Source organism: Anolis carolinensis, chromosome 3, assembly GCF_035594765.1.
Source record: "Anolis carolinensis isolate JA03-04 chromosome 3, rAnoCar3.1.pri, whole genome shotgun sequence".
Taxonomy (NCBI): domain Eukaryota; kingdom Metazoa; phylum Chordata; class Lepidosauria; order Squamata; family Dactyloidae; genus Anolis; species Anolis carolinensis.
Window position 1 is genome coordinate 216470874 of NC_085843.1, and position 13273 is coordinate 216484146.

Consider the following 13273-nt stretch of genomic DNA (forward strand, 5'->3'; position numbering starts at 1 on the left):
CTCCATGCAGTCATGCTGGCCACATGACCTTGGAGGTGTCTACGGACAGTGCCGGCTCTTTGGCTTAGAAGTGGAGATGAGCACCACACCCCAGAGTCAGACATGACTGGACTTAACGTCAGGGGAAAACCTTTACCTTTAGTACAGTGGTTTTCAACCTTTCTGATACCTGATACAGTTCCTCATGTTGTGGTGACAACCAACCATAAAATTATTTTTGTTGCTACTTCATAACTGTCATTTTGCTACTGTTATGAATTGTAACATAAATATCTGATACACAGAATGTATTTTCATTCACTGGATCAAATTTGGCACAAATACCCGATATGCCCAAATTGAATACTGGTGGAGTTTGGGGGAATTATTTTGTCATTTGGGAGTTATAGTTGCTGGGGTCTATAGTTAACCTACAATCAAACAGCATTCTGAACTCCACTAACAATGGAATTGAACCAGTCTTGGCATACAGAACTCACATGACCAATAGAAAATACTGGAAGGGTTTGGTGGTAATTGACCTTGAATTTTGGAATTGTAGTTCACCTACATCCAGAGAGCACTGTGAACTCAAACCATGATGGATCTGGACCAAACTTGACATGAATACTCAATGTGCCCAAATGTGAACACTGGTGGAGTTTGGGGAATACAGACCTTGACATTTGGGAGCTGTAGTTGCTGGGATTTATAGTTCACCTACAATCAAAGAGCCCCTTGAACCTCACCAACAATAGAATTGGGCCAAGCTTCCCCCACAGAATTCCCATGACTAACAGAAAATACTTGAGGGATTTGAGACGAATTGACAGTGATTTAGGGGAGATGTAGTTCACCTACCTCCGGAGAGCACTGGACCAAATTTCGAACAAATACTTGATACACTCAACTTTGAATACTGGTGGGGTTGGGGGAGAATGATTTTGTCATTTGGGAGTTATAGTTGCTGGAATTTATAGTTCGCCTACAATCAAAGAGCATTCTGAACTCGACCAAACCCTCTCCAGCTTAGAGGCCGGCCAATCACAGCAAGAGGAGGGCTTTTGGTGGAAGGATTCACCATCTGTTTCCAAAAAGAAAGAGAAGGACAGGTGGAGAGATCTTCAGCCTTCTCTGCCAAACAGGTTCCTAAGTCCATCAGAAATATGTGTTTTCTGATGGTCTTTGGCGATCTTTCTGACACCTCCCTCGTGACCCACCCAGGGATCCCGACGTCCAGGTTGAGAAATACTGGTTTAGCAGATCTCTCCGCTCATAAATAGTGATTGCTGTCAGCTATCATGTATGTTTATGGCATCTTCAATGTCACCAGTCATCATGAATAAATGTGTTCTGCGCAGAAACAAACATGGAGCTTATGATCTAAACTTCATCAGTAATTTTTTTTTATCCCGCTTTTCTCCCACTGGTGGGACTCAAAGTGGTGACCAAATAGTAAAAAGCAGAACTACATGATAAAAAAACCAACAACATTCCCTCAACCCAAGCATATGAACAAAAACCTAACACATTGCATAAGCATATTACATTTTATTTATTTGTTTTGTGTCAAAAGCATTGCATAATAAATAAATTTAAAAGTAATGAAATAAAGGAAATCACGAGCAGCTAAATAGTTTTAGACCAAAAGCGGGCAACAGCAACCGCATTGTCCGTAGCTTTAAACAATTCCTCCTCCGTACATGAGGCAGGGCATTGTGGGCAAGCATACATGTTTGTTCTACTCCACAGTCACACAAGGTGGCGGATTCTTCCAGGTAGTGCCACCTTGCCAAGTTGTCTTTAGATCGTCCCACTCCACTTCTGAGTCTGCTTAGGGACTTCCAAGTTGCCCATTCTTGGTTTGCCCCTGGAGGAAGACCCTCATGGGGGGCCATCCAGTTGGAATTGCCTTGTTTAGCTGCCCAGAGGGACACCCCTGCTGTTGCTGGAGGAACATCAAGAGGAGTGGTGGTTCTCATGAATCCCTTCCTTGATTTGAGTCTGGTGGAAGGAGGCTGATGTTCGACCTTATTTCTCTCGCAGTTAGCAGCAACTTCCCATCGCATGTCAGGAGGGGCATATTACATAAATCATATAAATAGGTTTGAAAATAACATTTACCATTTACTCTAAAATCCCTGTACGTCAGGCCACTGACGCTATCCTAAAAACATATTAAAAAGTCCTGAGCTCCAAATCTTTAGTCGTGTAAGCCTTGCCTGATCTATATAGGCTGCTTATTGTGAGTTGTTAGGGAAAGCCTGCTTCCATAAAAAAGGTCTTAACTTGGGAGTGAAAGGCCAATAGCAAGGGGCGCAGAATGCACTTCTTTGGCAAGGGAGTTGCAGAGCCACAGGGCCACCACCAAAAAGGCCCTTTCTCTCGTTCCCACCAGTCGTACTTGTGACGGTGGTGGGACTGAGAGAAGAACTTCTCCTGATGATCTCAGGGCTCATGCGGGCTGATAGGAGGAGATGCAGTCCCTCAAATAGGCTGGGCCCAAACTGTTTGCCTCTATGCTGTAGAATGAATGCAGTTTGATGCCCTTTTAACTGCCACAGATCAATGCAACGGGATCCTGGGAACTGTAGTTTGGCGAGACATCAGTCCTCTGGTAGAGAAGGCTAATGGCCTTCTAAAACTACAATTCCCAGGTTTCCATAGCAATTAACCATGGCAATTAAAGTGTTGTCACTGTATTAATGTATTAATGCTACAGACCTAGATGCACCTAGAGTCTGCAAAAAGAAAGCAAGCATAAAATAGGGATCTATAGCAGCTGGGGCCATTGCATGTGTCCGTAGCTGATTTACACCTAAGAAACTCCTACCCAGTTAGTTTAGTCACCTTCCTGGATACTTGTGCAAGTAAAGAACAAACTGGACTTTGACAATTTCCAGAATTTTAAAATCAAATGCAGACCTTTCTGCTCAGAAGATAAATACAATGGAAAGAACCACAAGGTGAGAGCAGGTTTGACCAGCAAGGCCAGGAGTGGCCTTCCATTGGACACATGCCTGATAGATTCATAATAGATGTATATTCACTATGTAGTTAGACTGTAGGAGTCATTGCCATACAAATCAGTTATGTTGGCCAAATTAGATGGCTTTAAAAATGGATGGAATACATTTGTGGAAGACTAATCAAAATGGCGGTACATCTCCTCTGGTATCAGTCTGCCTCTGAGGGTGCTTCTAATGCGATTTGATACCAATTTAACAGCTACATCTCAATGTTATGAAAGTCTGGCACAAGACCAATAAAAAGCTCGCAAAAGTATACCTCCCATGACTTCATAGCATTGAGCATTGCAATTAAAGTAGTGTCAAACTGCAGTAATTTTACAGTGTAGATGCACCTCAAGTCATCACTGACATATGATCACACCCCCCCCCCCCCCGTAGAGCTTTGTTGACAAGATTTGTTATTCAGAGTTTTGCCATCGCCTTCCTCTGACGCTGAGAGTTACTTGCCCTAGATCACCAATGCAGTGTTTTTCAGGCTATCTGATGTTGGGGGAACAACAGTTATAATGGTCCAATGTGTCAGGGACTGGCACCGTATTTGTGCCTATTAACTATAGAGCCGTAGTTTCTTTCTTCCATAGAAATTCATCAGGGCCTGGCAGTCAATGGTTCTGGGACCAGCCCCAAGCCAGGGACTTTCAGGTTTTTAAAAAACTGGTTTACTTATACATTTTAACTGATTAACCAAATCTCCATGAATGTCCACTGAAGTTTATCTGTCTTGAATGTCCACTGAAGGTTATCAATGGAGCCTGATTTCTAAATTATTTTGCATCATGGGACTACTCTTCATGATTTGTTAAAAAAAGTTTCAACCCCAACCCCCCCCCCCCCATTTTTTTTCTGGCTATGGTCCTGCCTCTTGTAGTTTTGTTTTAAAAATGATTTGTAGAAACTTACAAAATTTACTAAAAATCAGTGGATGACTGAAACATTGTGAAACTTGTCAGGCTTATAATCCTAAATATTGCCTACAAGTGTGGCAAGTTTCATCTTGATAGCCATTATAATGATGGATAAACGATTTCTCCAAACGACCATATCTCGAGATGTTTGACTTGGCCATGGTAGTCTATGCCTTAGTTACCTCCAGATTGGATTACTGCAATGCACTCTACATAGGGATGCCTTTGAAGATGGCCCAGAAATTCCAATTAGTACTTTATCATTGTCCCCTGCTCTATAGATTTAGTGTTCTAAATGACATTGTGTTTCTAGTTCTAATTTATTATTGGCTCCTGCACTTTCTCACCAGCCCTGGCTTGAAACTCTATTGCACAGGCTCCTACCCTCAGGCTATTGGTTGCTTGATGTTGTTGTTTTTATGTTGTTATGATGTTGTTTTAAATTTTATTGAGTTGTGTTTTTAATCTATGTCTGATCGGGCTTGTCCCCATGTAAGCTGCCCCGAATCCCTTCGGGGAGATGGAGGCGAGATACAAAAATAAAGTGTTTGTTGTTGTTACGATCATCATCATCATCATCATCATCATCATCATCATCATCATCATCATCATCATCATCATCATCATCATCATCATTTCTGCCATTTCCCATACTTCTACTATGTTTCTACTTTAACCACTCTGGTTTGTCATTTGGGGAGGCACTAGAGACCTTTAAATGCCTCCTCCCTAAACTGCAAATCACAGGATTCCACTATATAGAATCATGGCAGTGAAACTGGAATCATAGGACTATAACTGTGTTGTGTGAAAGGGCTTATATCAATCTGGAAGAGGTGCAGGAAGAAGGGGATATATCTAATTAATACTGCAGCTATCCTTTTCAGTTAATAGTTGAAAGGGTTCACAAAGAGCTTAAAGAATACCAACTGCCAAGACACTTGAACCATATACAAGGCATTTGCCATTTATTCATTTTGAATCATTCTAATCTTTCAGGTATGAACACAGGTTGACAGTGCCTGGTAAATGTTTAAAAGCAGAGCAAGGCAGGGGAGACTGTCAGGCCCAAGCAACACTACCAAACACATAGTGAAGCACATAGGTTGAATTTTATTGCAGCAACATAATTTATGGGTGGCTGTGAATTTTTCGGGCTGTACAGCCATGTTCCCGCAGCATTTTCTCCTAATGTTTCGCCTGCATCTGTGGCTGGCACCTTCAGAGGTTCTCTTTAAATACTACTTCAACAATACATTGAACATAATTTATTTCAGGTAAACAAATGCACTTCTCTCACTACTCATTTTGAACGTTATTATAGAATATTAGCAGAATCTGAAGTAATTTGGAGTGTTCCTTTGTAGAATACAATACGACATTCCTGGACTTTGTGTGAATACGTGAAACTGCATACAATAGTGAACCCTGTTGAAATGATGGACTTCTGGCTGAAGAGTTGCACTCAAGGACTTAGAAAATGCCTAGAGATGACATTTTGTCAGATGTGGATTAACAAAACAGTGGATACAGTTCTGTAAGTGCAGGGGTCATTCTGTTCCCCTCTCTTTCTACTTGGTTCATGCCATCCAACTATTCCAATTTGGCAGAGATAGTCTCAATTAATCTTCTGCTGTCCCACTTTTCGATTGCTTTTACAATGTCCCAGTTTCTTTCTCCTCCCCCCACTTCCCACTTACCTGCTTTGAACTGGATTATATGAGTCTCCCCTGCCATATAATCTGGGATAAGAAGATAATCTGGGATCAGATTGTGGGATACAAGGACAGTATAGAAAGAGCCTCAGTTTGCAACAACTCAGGCCCCTTCTACACTGTCCTTGTATCCCAGTATCTGATGCCAGATTATCTTCTTATCCCAGATTATATGGCAGTGGAGACTCATATAATCTAGTTCAAATAAGATAACCTGGGATCGGATCCTGGGATATAAGGACAGGGTGGAAGGGGCCTCAGCTCCTTATTATAAGCTCCACTTATTATTTTGCTCATCCAGTGAAGAGAGCAGAAGAAGTCAGCTTCTTTCTCCTCCCAGTAGATCCAGGCAAAATCCAAAAGACTGTAGCCTAACATAGCATGTGCATTCTTTTTCATTAATAACTTTTTGACCATCTTGACCACACTTTGATATTGCTTGGCTATACTTATATCCACTTTTCTGAGCCCTTCTTAAATCCTGAGTGGTCAATATTCTTTGTCTATAGAGCCATACTCAGTCTTCATTGTACTATTTTTGAGCTCCCTGGTCTGATCTCCATAGAATCTATTTGCAATCAAAGTTTTTTTTTTTTTTTGTATTTCTACAAACTGTTGAATTCCCAGATGCAGCTGATACCCCCACCTTGTGTTCTGGTAGAGCTGTTTCGGCTGCATAGCCACTCACAGTCTGAACATAAGAAACAAAACACTGCAAAGGTCTTATTATGGCATGTGTAAGTCTTGTGGTATGTGTAAGTCAACAAAGTCCTATATGATGATGATGATGATGATGATGATGATGATGATGATGACGACGACGACGACGACGATGACGACTTTATTTATAGACTGCCCTCTCTCTCTGAGGGGACTCAGAGCAGTTTAGACTTTACATCAAGGGGTGATATAGAAAGGTCCTGAGCTACCAATATGAAGAAGGTTCCTAAGCTACACAGAATTCTTCATCAGGAAAAGAGTTAATTGGTGTGACAGATAAAGAGTCTGGAAGAGCAGTAATTCTGATGTTTAAAAACAAGGAAATATACCATGTGATCTGGATAAGAGAAGGGGAGGGTTATCTGTAGTAACACCCTCTTTCACATAGAGGCAAAAACAATATCTTTGAGCAATGATAGGTACAGAGTAAGACATCTAGGATTTTTAATAGACCATACATGTCATATAGAAGATGGGTTTGAAAGGCAGCAGATGACAGGAGCTGCCTTCATAGACGTGTCAGCAGCCTATGACACTGTAAATCATCGCCTTCTGAGAAAAATTTATAATATCACAAAGGACTACCACCTCACCTGCTTCATAGGAAATCTGCCGGATAATCACATGATGTCTATGCTCCACACCACTGGAGAAATTATACTGTTTAGCTAGCATTGCACCATCTGACATCTGCCTGGAAGTAGCAGCCAGCAATGAAAGGACCAAGGCATTGACATCTCCGGTCCATTCTCTTTTTGGGTATCAGCCAGCATGCTAATGCCTTAAATCAAGAAATAGTTTTCTGCGATCTACAGAGATACTTGCAGGAACATCTGTCAGCTGCAAAAGGCCACCCTACTCGGATCTGCACGCATTATTCGCTGATACATCACATAGTCCTAGATACTTGGAAAGTGTCCAACATGTGATCCAACACAAAAACCAGTATAGTGATCTTGTTTGCTGTGTACTAATCTTGTGTGTCTAATAATAATAATAATAATTAGACACACAATATTAGTGTCTAATTATTAATAATTAATTAATTATTATTATTAATTAATTAATTATTAGTAATAATAGCAGCTAAAGTTAAGAGTAGCGTGGTACTGTAGAACAGGCCTGCACAACTTTACCCTTGTAAAAGGCCAAGATTTTTCCCCAAACCCTTTGGCAGGCTACCTCTCCTCCCTCCGTTCCTGCCTAAGGGAAACAGTGCGAGACCATGAGTGAAAGAACAGAGAAAGAAAGAGAAAAGAAGGTGGTGCTAGGCCCAGATGGTGGCCGCGAAGCAACAATCCTTTTACGCAGTCAGACAGGGTCAGGATGCGCATGTGCAAAGCTCAGGCTGAACTAAAGCGGGAGGGACAAGGAGGAGGAGGGAAGCGCGGAGCCCCAAGGGCTCCACAGAGCACACTTTGAGAACTTCTGACCTAAGCTGTTGCTATCAAGGGCACCATGGTTCCTGATCTTATAAACTCAATTCTTCTCCTTGGCTCAGTTCCGTTCTTTTCCATTCGCTGTTCTGTAGTCTTGTAATTGTCTCCTTGAATATTAGCAGGCTTCACTGTCCTTAATTATTTTTACATCTCAATTTAAAATTTCCTTGTTTTCTAAGTTTTTGGATTTAGTTTTAATATTGTTTTAGAACCCTGTATGTTTGATTACATGTACTGGTCAGTTTGCTTTCTCTTGCATTTTTTTTGTATTTTTCCTTAATAATTTGTTTTTTGATTATATAGTTTTATAGTTTATTATTCCTTTCCTCTGTGTGCGTATGTGTATACGCATATATCCTGGATTGTACGCTTTTGATAGGACTAATGTTTTTGGTTGTTATAGCAACCATTAATGGTCCTATATAAATAAACAATACAGCTACTAGAATACAATGCTTAACAATGCATTGCCTTCATATCTATAATATAAACACAACCATGTTGTTACAGAAGAGCCAAACTTTAGAGAAAGTGCCAAGATCATCCCTTTCTGGGGCACAATTTGCTTAGTGTTCACTCGGGCTGCTCTAGGACTTGAGATGAAGGACAAAGGAAAGTTCTTCTCCCACTGCACATACAGAATCTGACTGGACTGTTGGCTAAATTTAATTTTGAAGGTAATGGTGATATAAGATAATCTACTACAGTTGTTCTCAACCTGTGAGTCCCCAGATGTTTTGGCCTTCAACTCCCAGAAATCCTAACAGCTGGTAAAGTGGCTGGGATTTCTGGGAGTTGTAGGCTAAAACACTTGGAGACCCACAGGTTGAGAACCACTGACCTACTAGATATGAAGGAAGCAGGCCAGTTTAGGAGAAGTCCTCTAATGTGTGTATAGGGTGGATAGGCAAGGAGTTCAGTTCTGACCCAAAACCATAGACAAGGGATTGCTTTGGGGGTCCTGCACCACAGTACCTGTTGTTTTTTGAGCTCCACTTTACCTTGTATCAGAGGTGGCCTTGACACTCATCTTGCTTCTTCTCTCCTACCTATCCCTGACACTCCTATGATGGAGTTGCAATTTCTCTAAATCATTTTGGAGCCTTCCCGACCCAAGAACCTATTAGGAAAGCAGATAAAGTTGGAGACCTGAGCAGCTACATGAGAGAAGAGATCCTGTTGCACGCTATGCTCAATAGAGAGATTCCCAAAGTAAAATTCTTCATGTAATGAAGAGCTGACTGCAGTCAAACATTAAGAAGCTGGCAGGCACAGCAGCAGCATGCATGGAAACAAGACACTGAAATCCTCCTCCTAGGGTGTGTCTACACCAGTGTTTCTCAACCTGGGTGTTGGGACCTCTGGGGGGGGGGGTCGCAAGGGTGCATCAGAGGGGTCACCAAATACCATCAGAAAACACATATTTCTGATGGTCTTAGGCATCTCCCTTGGCAGAGAAGGCTGAAGATATCTCTGCCTGTCCTTTGGCTCAATTCTATCATTGTTGGGGTTCAAGGGGCTCTTTGATTGTAGGTGAACTGTAAATCCCAGGAACTACAACTCCCAAATGTCAAACTCCATCAGTGTTCATATTTGGGCATATTGAGTATTTGAGCCAAGTTTGGTCCAGATCCATCGTTGTTTGAGTCCACAGTGCTCTCTGGATGTAGGTGAACCACAATTCCCAAACTCAAAGTCAATGCCCACCAAACCCTTCCAGTATTTTCTGTTGGTCATGGGAGTTCTGCGTGCCATGTTTGGTTCAGTTCCATCTTTGGTGGAGTTCAGAATGCTCTTTGATTGTAGGTGAACTATAAATCCCAGCAACTGATAAAATCAATTCCCCCCAACCCCACCAGTATTCAAATTTGGGCATATTGGGTATTTGTGCCAAATTTGGTCCAGTGAATGAAAATACATTCTGCATATCAGATATTTCTATGACGATTCATAACAGTAGCAGAATGCCAGTTATGAAGTAGCAATGAAAATAATTTTATGGCTGGAGGTCACCACAACATGAGGAACTGTATTAATGGGTCTGCATTAGGATAGTTGAGAACCACTGGTCTACACTGTAGAATAAATGCAGATTGACCCTACTTTAACAGCCATGGGTCAATGCTGTGAAATCCTAGAATTTGTAGTTTGGTGATGCATCTCATTCGCAGAAAAGGCTAAAGACCTTGTAAAACTCCAAATCCTAGTACTGAACCATTGCTGTTAAGGTGGGGTCAAACCGCATTAATTATACAGTCTAGATGCACCATTAGTTTCAACTCCAGTGACATAAACATTTTGAGTAGGCCTCCGTTGAGTCTGGACACAATCAGAAGATATGTATGTATGTGCATGTTGTGTATCCACATGTAGCGATCATCACTGATGCAAATCAGAACAGGATTTTTCTTTGGGCCTCAAGAGAAATCTTTAATAACTCAAGGGTTTGAGAGGAAATTCAATGCTGGGCTGTCTGCCAGAATTAGCTGGTCTAGACAGGGAACATCTCCCATTCCCCGCGGCCCCCGACTCCTAGCTGACAAACCAGTCTCCATGAATACTAATTCTTCACCCTCATCTTATAGCTACATTAAGACAGCATCCAGACAGTCAAAGGTAAGGCCAAAGGGGATTTCTTGGATAGATTTGTTTCTATGCTATTCCTGGTCCTGTCTAAAATTGAAGGAGTGCCTTTTGGGTTGAGCATTGCACTCTGTCATATGTTCTATCTCATCATTCGGCTGCCACAAAGCTGAAGCATTTGAGTATTGGATCATTATCCTCTCTACACAACATAAAGCAACCCTGGGAAATGGTAAAGAGAGGCTAGAGATAAGCTGAAGGAAGGGTTATCTTCCTGCTCCACTTGCTAAACTAGGAGATACCACTGGATTAAAACAGGCCTGCAGAAGCTGTGATTCAGAGCAGAGTCTTCTGACTATGTTTGGTAGACACAGAGTCTGAAGACTGCATATTTAGGTGTAAACATGATGGTCATGCAGCAGAATACAACAAAATCCAAAATATACATTGTGGTGATACCTTTATGGGCCAACCAAAACAAGTGCAATCCGGTAGCAAGCTTTTGAAGCTCACTGGCTGCTCGTACATAATTTAATCCTAAAGTTGGAAGATCGTCATCCAGTTCAACCCCATTCTCTTGTGTAAGAACACACTATGAAGGCACTCCTGACAGACGGTCATCCAGGCTCTGTTAAAAAACACCCAGGAAGGAAACTCTACCAGGCTTCAAGGCAGCATATTCAACTGTCCAAAAGCTCTTACCGTCAGGAGGCTTTCTGAATGTTTAGGTGGAATCCCTTTCCCTGCAATTTGCTCTGTTCTTAAAAAACATTTAGAAGAAAAAAATTGAAGGTGAAAAGGAAGAAAAGGGAAACTCTGTATCCTGAGATGTTTGCTTAAGATGGCATTTAAGATGGTCTTAAGTAAGTATTGATGCAGGTAGATGTCCCACCTGTTTTTCTCCATGCAGGGACTGAGACAAAATCAGTGAAAGCTATTATTAAATAATAATTAGCTGCCATTACAGTCAGCCCTCCATATTCACACATTTTGTCTTCCTGGATTCAGTTGTCTGTGGCTTAAAAATATTGTTTTAAAATTAAAAAGCAAACCTTTATTTTGCCATTTTATTTAAGGGACACAATTTTACTATGCTGTTGTATATAATGGGACTTGAATATCCACAAATGTTGGCATCCACAGGTCGTCCCAGAACCAAACTCCACAAGGATACCAAAGGCCCATTGCACTCACCACAATATTTTAAAAAGTAATTCATTGCTATTTCTTGTTGTGATGTTTAAAATAATTTCTTTATGTTACTTATTGTCAGAGTTGGAAAATTGCCTGATGGGTTTTGATTCCCCAACACATTTGTACGGATCATTTTCTCACCTATGTATGATAATTCTATGCAATTCTATGCAAACTGAACTGTTTAGGAGTAAGTATAGTCAGTGTGACTTCTTCTAAATAGATATGCAAAACATTGAACTATTAAGCATAACCCAATTTCCATCTTTATGTCCCGTAGCCCTGTTGTAAAATAATTCTTAGGCATAGTTACAATATGTGATCATTCTCTTCAGCCCACCTTTTGCAATTTTTTGAAAAACATTTTTAAACTTACAGAAACAAACAATAACTAGCATTTCTTTACATTTCCAATGACAGATTCCAAAGATTCAAGATGAAACATACTGTATAGCAAACAGACAGTGGCCATTCAGTTTCAATAACAGTAACTAAAATAGGACAAACATCCTAGCTTTGGAATGCTAATTTAACGCTGGTAGTAGAAAATGAGACAATTCTTTTGATTGTAGCATAAACCAATACAATTAACATTGTGGATCAATTTTAGTTTACCAATGTGACACAGAAGGCTACCCTTGAATTTATTACATCTTTTATATAACAGCAGTTTTTGGCTCAGCAACAGCATGTCTTCAGAGACCAAAATATTCTTCAACTGATTTGTCGATATTGCAATTTTCACTTTTTGTGGGTAGAGACTTAATTGCCTTCTCCCTTAGAAAAAGCACAAGGGCATTATTGATAAGTGATGGCATATATCACACTGGAAATAGAGCAGATGACTGGACATCTGATATGCTTTAGTGTATCCATGTGTATTCTATAATCCACCAGTTATTATTTTAAGTTTCTGTTATAACTTTTGTTTTGATTGTAATAGACCAATGGTGGGGAAATGTGACTTTCCTGAACATTTGGCCTTCAATCCATAATTCGTTACCATTGACTATGTTAACTAAGGATGATGAGAATTGTAGGCCAACTGGGATACTAAACGAGCGAACACCATTCCAACCCAAAACCATAAACTGCAAATATGGTTGAGATGAAGACTGGGATCAGTGTGTGTTTTCTTAGAATGATTACAGCCAGGCCCTGCACTGCTCTGCCCCCAGTTGAATGGTTAGACGCCTGTGCAAATGCTGGGGAAAGCTGTTTTAAGCAGTGCGTGCTTCCACTTTATTAGCCCATTAGCTTTTATGCGCTGCTATGGCTACCCAGGATTATTTTCAGTTCAGCTGAACACAAGACATTTGTGAAGGATGCAAAAGAGGACATCTTCCTGATCCTCTGGATTTGTAAGATACTGATCTTACAGACCACCAGGTCCTTAAGATTTTGTAAGACACATTCTGTGGGTCTATAATACTCCAGTATCGTGTATGCTTTATCCAACTTACACACACACAATGTGTGTAGGGTTCCGGTCTCTAGCACCCATGTCACAGATGGAGATGCAATTTCTTATTATTGTATCTTCAAAAACCATCAAGGACTGAATTCCTTTTCATTGAAAGATGTCCAGTCAGAATAAGAAACATTTCTCACCTTTCTTCTCACTTCTTTACCCATTGTCAGCTTCAGTGGTGGCTTCCATGTGCGCGACATTGAGAAAGTGTTACACCAAATTTCAAAGAAGCTAT